Consider the following 21,405-nt stretch of genomic DNA (forward strand, 5'->3'; position numbering starts at 1 on the left):
GGGAAGGGGAACCACGTCTGGGTTTGAATCTGAGAGCGTGCTGGGTACTCTGCTCTGGGAAGGGTTTGCCTTTCTGCCACCTGCAGCGGGAGTGGGCTGCTGCCTCCCCGGGACTCTTCCGTGAAGCTCGCCAAGGTTGCTTGCCAGAGGAGAAAGGTGCATCCCCTGGGATACTATGGACTCTCCTCAATTACTGCTAGCATCTCCATTCCCTTAGGCACAATAGGACCTGCAGATTTCCGGAGTGGAGAAGAACTAATAAAACATGTATCACGAGGAAATAAACTATGCTACCTGGGGCAAGCCCAGAAACTACCCAGGGGCCTCTCCTGATCTGTTTACAGTGTTCTGAAGTGTACAGTGGAGCCCCTCCTGGGAAGAACGCTTGTATCTAAATTCCTCGGGTTGTTGTGGGCTAGGGATGGACCAAGGTGAAAGAGGCCTTCCCTGGAAAAAGCAAGTCGCATGTTTACCCAGTCCTGTTACTCCTGTGCACTACCACCCTCCCGTGGAAAATTCTAGGGCTCTTCCACACCGTGCTGGGTGGCCAGCTGTCTTCACCTAACCACCGCGTGCAGGCTCAGTGCTTTCTGGTCCCCTGACCTCTGCCCTCCTCTCCAGGTTATTCGGCATGGACCGATGACATGCATGGTGTTTGTGCTCGGGTGGGAGGGTGAAGGACTGATTCTTGGACTTTGAGGAACTATGAGATGAATTTTCTTGTTCAGTATGGCCTGGCCCCAAATAAGAAAGGGCATGTGGAAACTGACTCCACAAAGAATCAGTCCAGAGCACGCTACAGGGTGAACCCACGCCTCTTCCCCACCACACACATGCGCACACCCCATCTGAAGCTTCTCCCGCTGAATTTCATAGAAACTTTGCCAAACCAAAACCTCTCCACTCCGAGCTTCCTTCTGGCCACGACTCTGGCTTCAGTGAGGAACTTCTTAGAGCCTGGACCTTCTGGGTCCGAGGACAGCAAACTTCTCTGTTTACAATCCAGAGACAAGACCAACCCCCAATGGCAGCTCTGGGCCACGCCCGTGGGTCTGTGGCCCCAGTGGTGTGGCCCACTGCCCGACATAGACCCCAACTTCTCAGTCTCCGTCTGTATCTCTTCTGTGTACAGCCATCCCCGTCCCTGAATACACTGCGGGTGAATCGTCCAGCCAAATTTATATTGCCAAACATTTTTAGCTTTTTCTACATGCTATAAATTGAGATGACATGCTCAACTTGTAAATAAGTCTTTTTTGTACATTAAAAATAATTTTTTCATAATTTATCTTGTCGATCTGCTTTTCCCTTGACAGTAGTTAATGAGAATCTAGGCAGTAAATTTGGTGCATTTGAACAAAAATTAGGCTGTATTTTTTCACAACAGCGTCAAAACTGACTAGCCCACCTTAACCCAGACAAGCTTAATTCAGGATCATTTACTGGCTGTTGGCTTCTCCTCACTCTGGGGTGGGGGCAGGCAGGGTTTGACAGGTGGCTGGGACTCAGATACTAGTGAGCTTTCTAGAACATCTGAGCCAGTTGGCTGAGGCCCCAGTACGCGGGGTCTCGTGTCCCAGGCACAGTCTGGTTCCTGGGTAGCACACATTTGAGTTGGGGGCGTGTTGGTGCCTTCCTTATGCTGGGATTGAATACTAGACAGAAGCAACTTAAGGGGAGAAGGGCCCAGAGTTCAAGGGTACAGTCAGTCCGTCCCGATGGGGACGTAGGGCAGCAGGGACACGAAGTGTCTGGTCACCTTCATCCACAGTCAGGTAGCAGAGGAAGATGGGTGCTGAAGATCAGCTCGCTTTCTTTCCGTCCAGGACCCAGCCTGGTGCTGTCCAGTTAAGGGACCTCAGTTTTCCCAGCCCCGACATCCTTCACTGGCGTGCCCAGAGGCTTGTTTCCTGGTGATTCCAGATCCTGTTAGGTTGACGTTGAGATTAACCATCCCACAGAGTGAAGGGTGGGAGGAGGGGACAGACCCCCCCCCCCCAAAGATGGCAAAAGAGAGAGTCAGGGCCGGCAGGTGAAGCCCAGGACGCGTAGCCACCAGCCTCGGGTGAAGGGCCAGTAAAGATGAGCCGTGACTAGGGCTCTGAGCCTAGAGAAGCAGGTAGACAGAGAGAACCTTGGGTCAGCGAACCGATACTCAGCCCTGGGCAACGACTGGGCACTGTTAACTTCAGAAGGCTGGGAATATAGCTTGGTTGGTTCAGATTCCCCAGAACCCACATAAAAGCAGACACAGCAGTAGCATACCCATGGGGAGATAAGATCCCAAACCAGGAGAGTCCCTGGAAATTCGCGGTCCTGCTAGCCGGGCATACAAAGTGCGAAAGCAGTTCAGAAACCCTGTCTCAAGGCAGAGGGTGAGGCCTGGCACCCAGGGCTGTCCTCTGACCTCTACATCCACACTATGGCAATGTACATGCCTATCCATGGGGGTGGGGGTGGGGCGGGGGGGGGGATGCAAGTGCACACACAGATTAAAAATGAGGTTTTTACAACAGGAAACTCAAGTGGTTAAGAGCATGTGTTGCTCGTGGAGAAGACCCTGGTTTGGTTCCCAGCACCCATGTCAGGGGTCTCACAACCACGACAACTCTATCTCTGGGGGGAATCTGACTTCCTCCTGTGACCTCTAGGTACTCTCATGTGTGTGTGTGTGTGTGTGTGTGTGTGTGTGTGTGTGTGTGTCTCAAACATCACATAGGTTTCCCATATACTGGCTCATCCTATTTCAAAAGCCTCACCACATTTCCTTTCTCACCCTCTCTTTCTCTCTCTTTCTACATATATATATATATATATATATATATATATATATATATATATATATAATGACTGGTGTTCCATACCATCCTGATAATAGGCTGTCCCCTGAAGGTCTCTAGGCACCCAATTTTACTAAAACGTCTTAAAAACAAAACAAAGCAAACAATCAAAAAACAAAAACAAAACCCTGGGCCTCATGTACCCCAAGCTAGCCTCAAACTCACTATCTAGGTGAGGACAGCCTTGAGTTTCTGATCCTCCTACCATTCCCTCCCGAGTCCGAGTCCTGGGATTACATAGGAAAATCTTCACCATGCATTTCTCCACACAGAGTGCAGGGCACTATTTTCTTGCCCTTTTCCAACCATCTGTGGATTTCCTTATTTTTCATATCCAAGCCTAGGCTTCGTGTGTGAGAACAACCACCTCTCATTCATGTCCGTTCTAAATATGTCAACTACCACCTGGTCAGACCTGCCAAATGAAAGCAGTGACCAAGCTCTCACGTGGCTCCCGAGTGGCAGCGGGGTGGCCTTTCCTGGGTGGCCGTGGAAGACAGCTCATCTCTGCTCCTGGACTTCCCTCCTGGGGACATCTAATGACAAAGACATTATAACAGGATGAGACAGAACTGGAAAGACCTCTTCAGGACTGGGCTAGGAACAGGAAACAAATCACAGAACTGAGCCGGAAAACAATTGCCTGAGAAATATACCCTGTAGGGTAAAGGGGCCAGCCAAAGAAATCCACCCTGGCCCTGACCAGAGCAAGTGAAAGAAACCCACCCTGGCCCTGAAACCAGAGCCCAGTGAAAGAAACACTTTAGCCCTGAAACCAGAGCCAAAGAAACACACCCTGACCCTGAAACCAGAGCCAAAGAAACACACTTTGGCCCTGAAAGCAGAGCCAACTTTGCCCCTGGCCAACAAAACCAACCAATCCCAGAGCAGGAAACCTTCCTGGAAAAACTCCGCCTCTAAGAAGCCCTATATAAGCTCCTCTGCCTGTTCAGTTATGAGCTGTCCTTTTCCACCCTGGCAGAGGCAGTCACTCTTCTGGATTCCTCCTTCCCAAATAAATATTTCTTAAAAGAGTTTTGGGTGCAGATCTTCAGCCGTCACAGAGCAGAATCTCTGCTGGGAGGATCCCTTAGGGGAGCTGAGCAGAAGAAGAAATGGATACTTCCGCTGGGAAACTCCCTTTGGAGCCGAGGAGAAGTAACAACTTGTAGCCAGAGCTGGAGGAGATTGCTACATTTCTGCAGGGGTTTCCCCTTTAGCACAGCGAAGCTGAAGGAGAAACATCTTGGGCCAGAGCTGATAAGAAATGGATGCCTCTGCTAGGACGTTTCCTTAGGGGAGCAGAGCAGAAGAAAGGGGTACCCCTGCTGGGAAGCCCCCTTAAGCAGGGGTGCAGCAGAGCTTAGCTGTAATGGCTTTCGAGCAGGATTGCTACATCCTGTGGGGAGACCATCCCCCGTGGCACCCCAGCTTGAGGTATAGCGTGACTTCCCGACAAGTCAGGATACCTTTCCCTCCAGAGCTGTAACACTTGCAATACCTACCCAATGAGGGAAGAGTATCAGGATAACCCAGCCTTCCACGTTCTCCGCCCAGCCTTTCTCGTGATAAGTCAGAACCTGTGAGTCTTATCTATGACTTATCTCACTGCTGAGACAGAATGCCAGACCAAAGCAGCTTAGGAAAGGAGAGGTGTCCGCCTGCCAGGCGGTGGTGGCACACACCTTTAATCCCAGTACTCTGGAGGCAGAGTCAGGCAGATGAGGCCAGCCTGGTCTACAGAGCGAGTTCCAGGACAGCCAGAACAGCTAAGCCTACACAGAGAAACCCTGGCAAAAAGAAAAAAGAAAAAAAGAAAGAGAAAGGAGGAAAGAAAGAAAGAAAGAAAGAGAGAGAGAAAGGAAGGAAAGAAGGATGTGTTTGGGTTCTTAGTTGGAGGCAGAAGCACAGGACAGCTGGTATATTGCACCCGGTGTCAGGAAGCAGAGAGAGACAAAGGCTCGATTTCTCCTTTTTATTAGTGCAGGATCCCAGTCCACTGAATGGTGCCATCCATGTTTTGGGTGCATCTTCCCACCTCAGTCTAATCTGGAAACTCCCTCACAGACATGCCCAGAGGTTTGTCTTCTAACGGAGTCTGGATTCTGTCAGTGATTGACAGTATTAATAACTATCATATTCACTGACATGAACAGGGTGTGATGGTGCATGCATGTAATTTCATCACTCAGGAGGCAGAGGCAGGGCATCACCATAGTTCCAGAGATGCCTGGTCTGTGTGATGTGTTCCAGGCTAGTCGGGGCTACAAGACTAACTGATATTACAACCTCCTTCTGTCCCCTGGGTCTGTCTCCATTTATTCTAAGCCTGGAAGGGAGAAACAGTCAGACACATACACATACACACCCATACAAACACATACACCCATATTTGCACAAACACACACATACATATACATACACACACAAACACGGACACCCATATTTACACAAACACATACATACACAAACACACACACATACAAGTACATAATATATACACACACATACATAACACATATAAACACATACACACAAACACTCACATACATACATACATACTTACAGAAGCACACACACATATGTACATACCCACATACTCACACAAACACACACACATACACATACATACAGTGTAACATGGTCCAACTAGGTCCTCAATGCCTGTCAATGTCACAAGGTGAGAGCCACACAAGTGGAAGTGGCTAGTGGCTCATATGAGGCCCGATGGCTACGTTGCCCTTGGAATGGCAAAATACGGATTTTCAGACTGAGACACTCAGCAGGGAGATTGTAGTAATTTCTTGTACAATTAAGGGGAAAGCAACTGTTCTAGGGATCCTGGGCAAGAACACAATAGATAATTGAAATACTAAAAACCTTCACATGACATTGTGTGGTGATGCTCATAACCCAGCACACAGGACGCAGGAGGCTAAGATCATCTCCAGCCATAGAATGGACTGGAGACCAGCTGTGCAGCATGGAACCCCGCCTCAAAATAAAAATAAAATTTGCACATGACCCGAAGAAGGCAGGAAATAGAAAACAAAGAACAATCCAAGAAAGAAACGGGGAAAATAAATGAAAGACAACAGCGGCACTTAAATGCAGCCCCATCGATAACTACATAAAATGAAAACCGTCTAAAAGCTTCAATGAAGACACGCATGAGAACGGGGCTGGGGTTTCAGACGTGCGGCTTTAAGACTTCCTATAAAGCTGCCGTTGTCAGGGCAGCAGAATTGACGACGCTAAAACTGCAGATGGGTGGTGTGGGACAGAGGGCGGTCAGCAGACATCGCCCAGACACCAACCTGCGACACACAGGCTGTGTGCATCCCAGCCCAACACAAAACCATAAATCTACTTAAAACATCATGAGGTGTGTGTGTATGTATGTTTCATAAGTGTGAACTTTGTAGATTACAGTGTCAAGCAGCAATGTCAAAAGGTTAGACATGGGGTCAGGGATTTAGCTCAATGCTAGAATGCTCACCTAGCAAGTGCAAAACCCTGGGTTCATTCCCCAGCTCTGTGTGTGTGTGTGTGTGTGTGTGTGTGTGTGTGTGTGTGTGTGTGTGTGTTTGTGTGTGTGTGTGTGTGTGTCTGTGTCTGTGTGTTAGACATGTCTGTGGGAAGTGTGAGGCCTCAGAGAAGAACAGTGAGGGAAGAAAACCAGGGATAGCTGGCCCAGGCCAGAGCCCAAGGCAGGAACTCCCCCAGGAGGGCTGGAGACAACAGCCAGAGACCTCATCTGTGGGACACAGAAGACTTGGTCCCCTCCTCTCCTCTGCCTCTCCTCTTCCTCCTCTTCCTCCACCACCTCCTCCTCCTTCTCTTTCTTCTCCTCCACCTCTCTCTCATACACATAAATAAGTGTGAGGGGAGGCACACACACACACACACACACACACACACACACACTCCCATCTGAATCCAAGCCGCAGGAAGTCTTCCTCACTCCAACTCCAGAAATTACCCAGAACCCTTTGCATCACCACACCACACCCCACCCCACCCCCAGCCTCCACATTGTACTTGAGCCCTCATAGGGATTCACAAGCTGGTATCACCTTGCGGTTGACATGTGCACTCACAAACATGGAAATGAACATCTTTCCTCCAAAAACGATGGGATGGGGCTCCTATTGCCCCACCCACCTGGGGATCTGGTTTATGGAGTTCGGCTCTACTTCCTGTCCTTATCTCAACCCACACCTCCGTACTGCTCCACTCACCCCACCCAGGTCTCCTAGCACCGTTCTTCCCATCAGAGCAGTCCTTTCAAACAGTTTCCCCGCTTAGTGTCCCTGTCCCAACCAAGTCTCTTTCAGAGCTCATTGCCTTATCACTTCATTTCGTCTGTATTTTCTCACCGTGCTCAGGACTCGCTGCCTCGGGGCCTTTGCACTGACCTTCCCATTGCCTGGAATGCTTTCCCCTAAAACAGCCACAGGACTCGTACCTTTCTTCAGGCCTTTCCTCTCATAACCACCTTCTTCAAAAGGAGGTGGTTATGTGGATGGGGACCAGTGCAAGAGCACTTGCCTAGCATGTGGAAGGCTGTGGGTTTGATCCCCAACACTGGGAAGAAATAAACTCTCATATCTCCCCCATTACCTGTTATACTTTTCCCTGAAGCACAGATGGCCTTCAAAACTGTAATTCACACCTTCTCAATGAGCTCACTGGTAATGGGAGCTGGTGCAGAGAGAGCGTATGTGCAGGGAGAGTGTGTGCAGGGAGAGCGTGTGTGCAAGGGGAGTGTGTGTGCAGGGGGAGCACGTGTGCAGGGAGAGAGCATGTGCAGGGGGAGCATGTGTGCAGGGAGAGTGTATGTGCAGGGGGAGTGTGTGCAGGGAGAGTATGTGTGCAGGGAGAATGTGCAGGGAGAGTATGTGCAGGTAGAGTGTGTGTGCAGGGAGAGTGTGTGCAGGGAGAGTGTGTGTGCAGGGAGCGTGTATGCAGGAAGCGTGTGTGCAAGGAGAGTGTGTGCAGGGAGAGCGTGTGTGCAGGGAGCACGTGTGCAGGGAGCGTGTGTGCAGGGAGCATGTGTGCAGGGAGAGTGTGTGCAGGGAGAGCGTGTGTGCAGGCAGAGTGTGTGCAGGGAGAGCATGTGTGTAGGGGGAGCACGTGTGCAGGGAGCATGTGTGCAGGGAGAGTGTGTGCAGGGAGAGTGTGTGCAGGGAGAGTGTGTGTGCAGGGAGACTGCGAGGTGGGAAGCGAAAGCAACTGGTCACAGCACTTTCCAGTAGTTTGCCAAAATGGAGAAAGGGAACAATAGAAGAGCGTTTGATTGTGATTTTGTGTGTGTGTCTGTTTTGAAACAGGGTCTTTCATAGCCCAGGCTGGCCTGGAACTCCCTGTGTAGCCCAGGATCACCTAGAACTCCTGATCCCCCTGCCTCTACCTCTAGGGAGCTGGGATTACAGATGGGCAACATCATACCTGAATTATTCAGCGCTGAGGACGGAACCTAGGGGTTTGTGTGTACAAGGCAAACACTCCACCAGCTAAGGTACATTCCCAGCCCTTGATTGTGGTCTTCAGTGGGGAAGAGAAGCATGTGAAGACTGCTTAGGGACCATCTGGAAGAGCATGGAGGATCTGTGAGGAAGGAAGACTAGGCCCGATGGGAGCCTTGCTCCGTTTGCCTGCCATGGGGCAAGTCTGAGGCCTGCGTCACCACCACCCTGGCTGCAGTCTGAGTGGGCGCTACAGAAGGGAATCTGAGCACATTCCAGGTTTGGGAAAGTCCAGCTGCCTGTGTGGGAAGACACCCAGGCACAAGAGATGTCTCTGACTCTTATTCGGGCCAGATTGCAGGCAAGGCTTCTTTGGGGGAGCTGCCCCCACTCAATGCTTCTCAGTGCAAGTCTTTACTAGGTGTGGGGCGAGCCCCTTAGGCCGCAGGCATCCCCGGGGAGCAGCCAGCTGCTGTGGCTGGAGGTAATTCCCCGGTGTCCTTTATTGCCTCTACTTGGTGGGAGTGACACCAGACTCCGCTTTACGAGCTGGCAGCACAGTCTCAACCAGTGTGCAGTGGCTGTCAATAAGGGCTGTGTTTTATATCAGGAGCTGGATGATTTATGGAGGGGGGCCCGGTACCCTGCAGACAGCCATTTGGCCAGGGAAGAAAATGACCTAATGCTTCAGAAATTTGGAAGCTAAAAAACAAACGTGCATGTGTGTTGTGCACACGCGAACACACGCGAAGGTGTCTGTATGTGCAGCTCTGTCCGCTGACCCGCCAGGCATTGGAAAACAGAAATCGCTGTTAAATACGCTGGCTATAAAAATTAAATGAAACCAAATGAGTCATTTCCTGCTGGATAGGGCCTTTGCGTCACACTTGACGAGCAGGGTTTGGGGGAGAGGTGGGCCATTTCCTACCAAATCAACCTGCATTCCTTTCTTCCCAGGTAAGTCGATCCCTCTGCAAAACACTGGGTGATGTCTTCACTCAGATATGCCCGTCTCTTGCTGCCTGCCTACTTTAGGTCTGCCTTCGAGCATACCCAACTGTGTGTGTGAGTGCATGTGTACACCTATGTACGAATGTGTGTGTGTAAGCACCTATCATGTGGGGGCCAGAGGAGGGTGTTGAGTGTCCTGTTCCATCTCTTTCCGTTGTATTCCTCGAGACAGGGTCTTTCACTAAACCGGGAGCTGACAGCCAGTAAGGCCCAGCCACCACCTCCTCCCTCTGTTTGCACACAGGGCTGAGGTTACAGCCTGTGCAGTCTTCAACCTGCCTGTTTCCAGTCTTTTGACATTGGGACATGATGTGGTTACATACCAAGTTCAACTGAGTCATCTTTTACAATCGCTTTAAAACTGTTTTGTGACGTTTGAGGTTTGTGGTGGGCCTCATTCACGGCTAGCCTCAGCCATATGTGGCCTGCAAGCTGTGGATTGGACATACCTGTGTCGACTCAGCTTCTGGAGAGTAGGCACCCGTCATTTGGTTTGACGTCCAAGGCCTCTATGGACTGCACTGGAAACCACAGCAAGAGCTCCATCCCTGGCTGTTGAATCAAAGCTTTAAACATAGTAGCTTGGGTCAAGGTATGATGATGCCTGCCTGTAATCCTAGCACATAGGAAGCAAATGCAGGAAGATTAGGAGTTCAAGACTATCCTTGGCTATATATCAAGTTTGAGACCAACCTGGGCTACAGGAGACTTCTTACGTGGATTCTGGGGATCAAACTCAGGTCCTCATTGCTTGCACTTTACTGACTGAGCCTTCTCCCCGTTACCTGGTTTTCATTCTCCTCAAAACTCAGATGTTCCCCCAATATGTTACTCCCTCAAGTCCCCAGGATTCTTGACATTCTTGTCATCCCTTAAGAGGCCTCTTGAGCCCCCAGCAGGTGGCTGCACATCTACCCAGGGCCTGGGGTTGAGCCCAGCTCCTGACAAGCATGCTATTCCATTTAACCCTTGCCATACCCTTGAGACGGAACTGCGACAATGCTCCTGCCGCTGAGAAAACAGGCTTGGGAAGGATAAATGTTGTCGACATCGTCCGGGTTGAGACCGCAGACCTGCCCTGGGCCAGACCTTCTGCCCTCACCCGGCCCAGGCCCTGCCAAAGACTGAGGCAGCTTGTGCTGAGGCTGACCATGCTTGGAGCTCCCAACAGCCCTGTAAGGATGGAGATCTCCACTCAGACACAAACTTGGCCATGGCGAGTTAGGCTGGTCCAAGGCCCTCCAGGGAGAACAGCACAATTGGCACGTTCTGGGAGGTAGGGGGCAGAGCTCAGCCCCAGGTGCTATTCCTCAGGCGCCATCCACATTGTTTTTTGATATCTGATATATTAACTATGCATTTAAGTATTACATAATAGGACACATATAAGTTATATGTATAAAAAAACCACTCGGGTAAAGAAAATCAAGAAAAATTAATATATAGTACTTAAAATGAAAACAGTCAACTATTTGTACACTATTCTTTAGACATCCCAAGTTTAATTTTCAGTAACAGGCTAAGGTAATATTATTTTAGGTAGCTAATTGTCCCATACCCAGTACAGGAGTTGTAATAAAACCGTGACATCTGCAAAGGGTCCAGTCTGAACCCTGCCTCTGTCCTGTGGTGATGTAATGTGTTACTTTATTATTGAATTTTAAAATAGCCAGCCCACCACGGAGAATATACACTCAGCTTTAAAAGGTGTTTCAACTAAGCCCCGCGCTTACCAAAGACCTTATACCCAACAGCTGGCACGAGATCAGTTTTCCATTTCCATGGTGATCAACTTCCAAGTTTGGGGTCTTCGTCTTTGTGGAAAGTTCATTGCTACAGCACCTGGAAGCATGATTGCTCCCAAACGGTCCAGATTCCGCGAACCTACCTGCAGTGTCGAGAGGAGTGTGTGTATATGTGCACGCGCACGCGCACGCACACTCACGTGTGCACATGCGCATTCACAGCCTATCTTCCAAATAATACCCACTCGTTATTAAAGAATAACGTGAACCGAAGTTTCCAGAAACAGAAGCCTCGGCTACGTCAAGCATTCTCTAAGGCTGACTGGCTGACTAAAAACATCGGTGACTGTGGAGACTGGTCCATGGACACATTATTTAAGGCTTAGTTTCTTAAAGTTTGTTGACTTCTCTGTGTGACCTAACACCATTGTGACTATTTGGTTAAGTCCTTTTGGAATGGATTGGCTTTCACCAACCCAAAAGCTAAGAGTGTCGTTCAGACAGCATCTGAGGCCAACAGCAGAGATTTCCCCTACTTAGCTATAAACCGCCAACTTGATGTTCCCACTAATATGTTTGAAAAATGACTTGATTTATGACTTTCTTTGTTTTGTCCTGATTAAAAAAAAAAAAAAAAACTTCATGCAAGCCGGGCGGTGGTGGCGCACGCCTTTAATCCCAGCACTCGGGAGGCAGAGGCAGGTGGATCTCTGTGAGTTCGAGGCCAGCCTGGGCTACACAGAGAAACCCTGTCTCGAAACCCCCCCCCCAAAAAAAACTTCATGCAACTGTTACCACACTGGAACTTGGAAGTTTTAGTAACCCTAAATCTATATCTCCAGGTCATGGTCACTCATACTTGGCTCCTGAATAAACTATTTCTTATTCTTTTTGAGGTGAGAGCTGTGTTGTTTCCTGTATGAGCAATAATTAAGAAAACTGAGCTCATTTGCAGCTTCCATGTGTTAAAAATATTTTAATTAATTATTTAATTAATTAGTTGTTTTGAGAGAGGGTCTCTGTGTCCCCTTGGCCAGCTGGAACTTGCTATACAAACCAGGCTTGCCTGGAACTCACAGAGATCTGCCTGCCCATGCCTCTTGATTGCTGGGATTAAAGGCATGCAACACCATGCCTGATCTACTGCTATTTTTTAAATCACATACATATGTGCGTGGGAGTATGAGCACACGAGTGCAAGACCCACAGAGACCAGCAGAGGGTGTCGGATACCCTGGAACGGGAGTTGCAGGTGGTTGTAAGCTGCCCCACTAGATGCTAGGGATCGAACACTGGTCCTCTGCAAGTGCAGCACAGCTTCCTCTAATTCAATTTAATACGCATGGCTGTGTTGCCTGTGTGTGTATCTGTGCACCGCTTGAGTCCTCAATGCTTGTGGAAGCCAGAAGAGCACATCAGATGCCCTGGAACTGGAAATACAAACAGTTGTGAGCCACCGTGTAGGTGCTGGGAATCGAACCTGGGCTACCTTATCTGGAAGAGCGGCCAGTGCTCTTAATCACTGAGCATCTCTCAGCTTGTCTTTCTTGAGTTTAAAAAAGAAAACAACAGCTCAAGTACAGCAGTTGTTTAGATGTTAAACCAACAAGAGTTGGGGTGGTTTTTTTGTTTGCTTTTGGCTTTTTTTTTTTTTTTTTTTTTAGTTTTTTGTTTTGTTTTATTTTTTGTTTTTTGTTTTTTTTTTTTTACAGACGACTATTTTACTGCTGATGCTGTTTAGAATTGCTGGCCCTGGATGCCAGTAAAAAAGGCAGCTCGGCCATTAGTCTGCTTTATTGTGGCTTTGGGGTAGATTTCTGCTCCTGCTGTTGGTTTTCCGTCGTTTTGCAGTTCTGTTGATCACACCCAAGCTGGGCGCTGTCCCATGGAGCTATCCCCAAGCTCACTGTTTCATTATCCATTTTGGTTTTTCCCTGGATCAGTCTTTCCTGACTCTGGTATCTGGAATAGACTGTTCCCACCAGCTGCTCCTGGCTTGGGTTAACCTCTCAGCATCAAATGTTAATGCGGTCACATGAAAGCAGGGACCCCCTTCAGTCCTCTACAAATACCAACTTGGCAGGGAAAGGTCTTGGTCCCCACACAAATCCTCCCAGGCCACCCACCCCTTGCTTTCCCTCTTTCCTGGGGTTTATCTCACTTCCTGTTTCCCTCTAAGATGCTGACTCCTTCTGTTTCTCTAATATAAATGCCAAGGCTTCAAGGACCCTGCGTATCCATGCTCCACCCACAGAGGCATTGCCTGCCCAACACCAACTCATCCCAAAGTGTATCTTGAGAGATTCTCTGACTGTGTTCTCACCGACACAGCATCAACAGTGTGGTATATCCCGGCAGCAGAATGAGGGAAAGGCAGCAGAAAGGACAGTCAACCCTCAGGAGGGGCAGTGGGGGGGGGGGTCCCACAAACCAGGGGAAACCCCAGTGGCCGGAGCCTGCCCTCCCAGTCTTTCCTTCCAGAGTGTGAACTTTTTGCCTGGAGGGTGAGAAGGGGCTAGCGACTCTAGGTAACCCTGGGTGCAGTCTAGCCTCACTCAATACCCTTTATTTCCAGCAGCAGTATCCAGAAGGGATACTAGGGGACACAGCTTCTACAACCGGGATACCTTCTATGGGAGGGGCGTGATATCTGATCACAGTGAAACCCCTTGTGGGCCTAGGTCTGTAGGACTCAGTGCCTGCTCTGCTGGTGACCGCTCCTGCTGGTTCCCACCTCTGCTCCTCACCAGGCCAGCTGCGGTCTCGTGGCTCTGGTATGGTTTATCTCCATCATGACACCACTGTTTTCCAGACACTAACTGACCACTTTTCATATGTCACTTCGGAGTCCGAGAGAGGGAAGGTGTGTTAACGTTTTCTGGGGAGATGTGAGCAAGCATCTGTTTGCTCCAGATAAGGCCCCCACAGACAAAAATCACTCCACTGAGTCTAGATTGGTGAAGTAGTACATTTATTGGGGTTACTTACAGGAACACAGGTGACTCCAAGACATCACAAAACAGTCCATCCCAGCATGGGTGAGGACTCATGAAAGTTGCATCCCTGAGGACCCTCACAGACTTGTGGATAACTCCACCCAAGAGTCTCTTCTCCGCAGCAATTAAAAACATATTTTAGTACATGTATTTACTGTTTGTATGTGCATGTGTGTATGTGTGGAGGCATGAGTGTGTCATGGTGCACATGTGAAAATCAGAGGACAACTTGTGAGAGTCAGTTCTCTTCTTAAAACATGGAGGTCCCAGGAATTGACCTCTGGCCATCAGTCTTGGTGGCAGCCACCTTTACCTAACCTGTTGACTAGTTTTGTGTCAACTTGACACAAGCTGGAGTTATTTGAGATGAGGGAACCTCAATTAAGAAAATGCCTCCATAAGATCTGGCTGTAGATAAGTCTGTAGGGTATTTTCTTAATTAGTGATCGATGTGGGAGGGCCCAGCCCATTGTGGGTGGCGCCACCCCGGGCAGGTGGTCCTGGGTGATACAAGAAATCAGGCTGAGCAAACCATGGGGAGCAAGCCAGTAAGCAGCACCCCTCCATGGTCTCTGCATCAGTTCCTGCCTCCAAGTTCCTGCTCTGACTTCCCTGGATAATGGACTAGAAACTGTAAGGTGAAACAAACCCTTTCCTCCCAAAGTTGCTTTTGATCATGGTGTTTTTATCACAGCACTATAAACGCTAACTAAGAGAGAAATTTTGGTACCAGGAGTGGGGTGTCGCTGTGACGGGCCTGACGATGTGTTTTGGAGAGGATTGTGATAGCACTTGAACTTGGGCCATGGAGTGCTCAGAGTTCAGTGGGCTGCTCTATGGGAGCTTAGAACATGCAGATGATGAAGGCCCAGCCCATAAGGTTTCTGAGGGACGTTGAGACTCTGTAGGGGCCGTTCAATATTTTGAGATTAAGAATCTGTGACTCCGGTCAGCTGGGGCTGAAGAATCCCAGAGCTGTGACTAACAAGACACCTTTGCTTTGCTGGGACAGTCAATCCTGAAGAGTCAGCGTCTTTGAGACCAGATCTTCTATGAAGTGTTTCCCTGGAGGCAGCACCCGGAAGCTGTGGTCCAGGTGGGAGCAAAGCTGTGCCTTGTGCTGGCATCCAAACTTGGCAGTATGTAGGAGTTTCCCAGGTGGTACTGGTTTTGAAGGCATGAAGAGATCATGGAGAGCCGCTGAGGCTTGGCGCTGGGAGAGGCCCGGAGAGGCCACTGGTGAGTGTGCAGCCTCAGTTGCTGTCCCAAGATTGAAGGGGTCATGGCACCATAAAGCAGGGACAGAGTTCCTGAAAAGGGCCCAGGTCAGGGTATAGACAAGAGTACAGCCCAGATGCAGCAAAGACGCCCACACATTTGAAGACACCAATACCATGGGATTACCACCAAAGACAGCAGCAGCCATAGGGCTGGTCGGAGCCTAGGAGACACACTGTGTGTGCTGTTCAAGCTCTTTGGAACCTAGACGATCATGAGTGCCAGATGCCCGATGCTGAGATTTACACAGCCCGACTTGGGGTTTGCTTTTGTTTGAATGTAACTGTGCTCTGGCCCTTCAATCTCAAGATAAGAAAGTGTATTAATTTGCTTTTTTTTTACTTTATAGGAACCCACAGTTATGAAACCTTATTTTTTTTCAGAAACTTTGGATATTTAGAGAACTTTTAAAAAGATTTGGATTTTTTAAGAGACTGAATTTTTAAAGATATCAGACTATTAAATAATGTTTTATATTGTGATGCTTTTACTAATATGAGATACTGAGGATGAAAAGAAAGAAAAGGCTATGGCTTAATAGCAATGTGTTTGATTGTCAACTTGACAAGGGGTCAGCTGGGCTGACTAGTTTTATGTCAGCTTGACAGAAACAAGAGTCATTTGGGAACCTCAGCTGAGAAAATGACCCCCTCCAGATCGGCCTGCGGAAAAGCCTGTTGTGAATTTTCTTAAGGAATGATTGATGTGGGAGGGCCAAGCCTGTTGGTGGTGGTGCCACGCCTGGTCAGGTGGTCTTGAGTTGTGTTGAGCAAGCCTTGGGGAACAAGCCAGAAAGCATCACTCCTCCGTGGCCTCTGCTTCAGTTCCTGCCTCCAGGTTCCTGCCCTGACTTCCCTCAGTGATGGAGTGGCACTTGAGAGTGATAAGATGAAGTAAATCCCTTCTCCCACGGGTTGCTTTTGATCACAGTGTTTTATACAGCAATAGAAACCCTAAGACACCCACTAAGCCATCCCCCGAATTGTTTACTATTTATGTAACCTTAGGGAGGGGTCAGGCATAGTTCCTTTACTTCCTGAGTCTTATGAGTCAGCAATGCCACCCAGTTTCCTCACACAGACCCTCCTTGGAGTGGCCCGTGGTTGCCAGGGTTGGGCACTGGGGCCAGACTGATCTAAGTGTGCTATGTAACACAGGAAAATCTTATCACTATTATCACAAATGACAGCCTTGTAAACAGCTTGGCAACCGGTAGCAGAGTCCATCCAAACCAATGCATGCTGCACATGAAGTCCCATGCCCTCCTGGGCTCCTCCTGCCTTCCCTGGGTTGGGAACCTGGCCTCGGCAGGCAGCAGTAGACAGCTTCCTGGCCCTGTGCTGGCTGCCTAGGGTTATAGACTGCCTCGCCTAAAGACTTATTAAGCTATTTGATGCTGTCAAGGGAAAGTCAGCGTGTGCATATATCAGCTCTGTTGGCCAAAAATACCTGGAGTGGGATTTTCTGTCTGCTGGGCATTATTATAGCTATTGATTTGAGAATCTGAAAATTCAATAAAACAGATTAAATCTCCCAAGGTTTGAGCACTGGGACCACCAGCCTGCCTCACTGCAGGCATGGAGGCTCAGTGGGTGGGAAGCAGATGTAAGCCAGAACTAGGCCGAGCAGCCATGAGCGCCCACAGTCCCCAGAACAGCGTGAGGCAGTCAGAGCCTCACTCAGTGAGCAGCATCTGCCTGGTGGAGCCTCAGCTTGAGGCCTGCCTCAGGGCTTCCAGCATGTTTGAGGCCATGGGGACAAGATTCTAGCCCTTGGGAGGCTAAGGCAAGAGGATCAGGAGTTCAAGACCAACCTCAGCTGCACAGCAAGTTCAAGGCCAGCCTGAGCTACATGAAACCTTGTCTCTAAACAATCAAAAGCAGACCTGGGGAGAAGCTTCAGTCTGTAAAGCACTTGTCTCATAAGCCTAAGAACCAAAGTTCGATCCCCAGGACCCGCATGGTAACACACACTTGTAATCCCTGAGCTGGGGAGGCAGAGGCAGGTGGATCCCTGGGGCTTGCCGGCCAGCCTAGTTTACTAGGTGAACTTCAAGCTAATGAGACCCCGACTCCAACAAAAGCAAGGTGGAGGCTCAAACATGACTTCAGTAGTAAAAGTTCAAGACTGTGGGTTAGAGTTTGAGCCCTGGATCCCACTGGATCCCATGGTGAAAAGAGGATTAAGTCCTGTAAGCTGTCCTTGGACCTCCACAAGTAACCTGTGGCTGGCACACACACACACACACACACTAATGATAAATTTAAAACAATTTTAAGAGGACAAGCAAAATGGCTCAGGGGGCAATGTTAATTGCAGCCTAGCCTGACAATCTGAGTTCAGTTCCCAGACTCCACCAGTGGATGGACAGAAACAACTTCCTCAAGTTGTTCCCTGACCTCCTCACACAGGCTATGGCCAACACACACACACACACACACACACACACACACACACACACACACGCACACACACACATGCACACACGCACACACGCACACACACACATGCAGGTGAGTGCTTGTGTGGAGACCAGAGGTCAAGTGTCATTCCTCAGGTGTTGTCTACCTTTTTTGTTTTTCGAGACGGAGTCTCACAGGCCTGGAACTCCTCGGGCATGCTGGGCTGGCCGGCCAGCCACTGAGTACCAGGGATGCATGTCTCTTAATCCCTGTTCCTGGGATTACAAGTGTGTACTCCTCTTCCCTGCTCTTTTTTTTAAATGTGCACGTGGGTGATTGAACTCAGATCCCTGTGCTTGCAAGACAGGCACTTTACCAACTGAAGTATCTCCCCAGTCCAAACAAAGGCTTTTAGAGTGTAGAGAGGCGTGCTCAGTACTGACCTGCCTGCTCCTCCTGCCCCTCCTAATATCCTGCTTCTGACAGGGGCATCAAAAAGCGAGCTGGGCCTGGGTGAATGTGGTCAGCTCAGAAGATGAACATTTAGTGTTTCTATTTTAGGGTCGATCCAAACAAGTCCACCAAAAGATATGTGTTCCATTTTACATTCCACACAGCTTTGTTAATAGGACTGGGTCAGTCTCCTTGACAAGTGGCCACGGCCAAGGATGGAGGGAAGCTACAAACCAAGGGCCTTATTTCAGGTTTCTACTGCTAGGATGAAACACCATGACCAAAAGCAACTTGGGGAGGAAAGGGTTTATTTGACTTATATCTCAAGGTAGGAACTAGAACCGGGCTGGAACCTAGAAGCAGGAGCTGATGCAGAGGCCATGGAGGGTGCTGCTTACTGGCTTGCTCCTGATGGATTGCTCAGCTTGCTTTTGTACAGAATCCAGGACCACCAACCCAGGGATAGCACCACCCATAATGGACTGGGTCCCCTCCCATCAATCACTAATTAAGGAAATGTCCTACAGGCTTCCCTATAGCCTGATCTTACAGAGACATTTTCTCAATTGAGGTTCTCTCCTCTCAAATACCATTAACCTGTGTCAAGTTGACATAAAACTAGTCAGCACACTAGGTCTGGAACATGTTGTTGGTGCAGGAAGTGAGGAAGAGTTAAAAAAAAAATGAAAGAGGCCTCTATGAGGGCTGGTCGACACTCTAAAGGGGTCCTGCATCCTGTATCAGGGGCCTGCTGAGTCTGAAAATAAACAGACAAAATCGCTCCCATCTCTCCAGGGGACAGTGACAGTGTCCATATGTAGATTGAACTGGGAAGGAAAGAGGCTACTGGAGCCCAGTAGGAGTGAGTAAGGGCTCCAGTGACCATTCCCAAAGCAAAGCACTGCTTCAAATGTCAACAGGGGCCAGCAAGGCGCCTCAGCAGGTATAGGTGCTTACCACGCCAGCCTGGCTTCCGGAGTTCGATACCAAGGACCCATGTGAAGGTGACAGGAGAGAACCAGCTCCACAGAGTTGGCCTCTGACCTCCACACATGCTCTGTGGTATATGCATGGGCATACAGACATACAACACACACACACACACACACACACACACACACACACACACACACACACTTACTACTAATAATTCACCTTAAAATGCCAGTAGGTACAAAGTGAGAAGCCTGTTACTTTATGTTTTCTGCAGGAAATAAAAATACAAACAAATGAAACACTAAGTGGGGTTGAGGGGGTCTTGTCTACAATGAAGAATGATGTTTGGAAAGTTAGGGGTGCACCTAAACTGGAAAAACAACACCTCATAACTGCTGTGGTCAACATTATTAGTTCAGGCGGAAGCAGGCTGAATTGCCAACCCAAGGGAGAATTTTTAAATTATTTATTAACTTACTATTGTGTGTATGATGTATGCCACACCGTATATATCAACGTCTTTACATGGGCTCCAGGGATCGAGCTCAGGTGGCCAGGCAAGTGCCTTTACCCACTGAGCCCTATCCCCGGGCCCTCCACCTTATTTTTTGAGATAAGTTCTCTCGCTGAACCTGGAGCTTGCTCATTTGGCTAGACTGGCTGGTCAGGAAGCCCCAGGGGTCCTCCTGTCTCTGCTCCCCAGCACTGGGATTATAGCTATGTGTCACCATGGTCAGTTTTTACATGGTTTCGGGGGCTTGAGCTCGGGTCCTCATGCTGTGGCCATCACTTTCCCAACTAAGCGGCCTCCTCCGCTCCTGTCCCGTTTCTTTAGGATTCGGTCAGCGTCTCTGCCCTGAAAGCCTCATCTAAAGCTTATCACCTCCCAAAGGGCTCCTTCCCCTGCAAAACACTGTAACTGGATTGCCCTCCCTCTGTCTTCCTACCTCAGGTGGAGGGTGAATCTCAATACAGGAAGCTGAGAGGACACCCTGAAGCTTTCTCCAAACCCTCCCAGCTGTGGAAGAGCAAGCTCTATTCCTAGGAAACACTGAAACACTTAAGGCCGTGGTTCTCAACCCTCCTGATGGCTGCGACCCTTAATACAGTTCCTCACGACGTAGTATCCCCCAACCATAACATTATTTTCGTTGCTACTTCATAACTACAATTTTGCTACTGTTATGAATCATAATGTAAATATCTGGTTTGCAGGATGTCTGATATGTGATCCCTGCGGAAGGGTCGTTCGACTCCCAAAGGGGTCACAACTCATAGGTTGAGAAACACTGACTTAAGGGCCTAGGAGGAGAATTTAGACACTTACTCTAGTGAACAAAAAACCAAATCTGTGTGTATGTATAGGTGTCCACACAGATGCCTCCTACCACCACACACCACAGGTAAGATTAGTAGGTATTCCCTCCCACTCATGCACGTCCTACTCTCGAACTCTAGTGAACATTACCATATGTAGAATAAGGACTTTGAAACCAGGTGTGAGATGTAGGCTTGTAATTCCTGCAGAGACAGGCAGACCCCTGGGACACATTGGCCAGCCGGCCTCGCTTACTTGATGTGTTCCAGGACAGTGAGAGACTATGCCTCAAAAAAAAATGTGCGTGGGATTTCAGAAACAACACCTAAAGTTGACCTCTGACTTCCACACTCATGCCCACACACGTGCATACACACAAACACACATGCAAACACACATTCATATGCCAAAAGTAAAAAATGAAAGGACAAAGTGACTTTGCAAATGCAATTAAAATAAGGGTGTTGTGTCTTTGGGGACAGGGACGCCCTCCTGGATTAAGTAGATAGGCTGCGTCTGTCCTAACAAGGGTCCTTCTGTGAGGAAGACAGGATGGCAGAGTGAGATGGAGATCTAGAGATGGGACAACAGAAATAAGTCATTGAAGTGATGGGAGACAGAAGCCTGTGTTAGTGAGCTTTCTGTGACTGCAGCAGACACTTGAGATAAATCAACTCACAAAGAAAAAAAAAGATTTTGCGACTCACATGAGCTGTTCAAGTCTGTTGTCTGTTCATTCCAGAGCTTTTACAGCTGTGGAGACTCAACACATCATGTGAGAGCATGAGGTGAGGGAACTAAAGTGAGGGAGGAAGGGAGGGAGGTAAGGATGGATGGAGGGAGGGAGGGAGGGAGGGAGGGAGGGAGAGCCTGGTCCCACAATCCTCTTAAGAGCATGTTCCAATGACCCAAAACCTTCCTTTAGACCATTAGCTTCTCACCTCTTCAATCATCCCCC

Source organism: Peromyscus eremicus, chromosome 15 (assembly GCF_949786415.1).
Source record: "Peromyscus eremicus chromosome 15, PerEre_H2_v1, whole genome shotgun sequence".
Lineage (NCBI taxonomy): Eukaryota > Metazoa > Chordata > Mammalia > Rodentia > Cricetidae > Peromyscus > Peromyscus eremicus.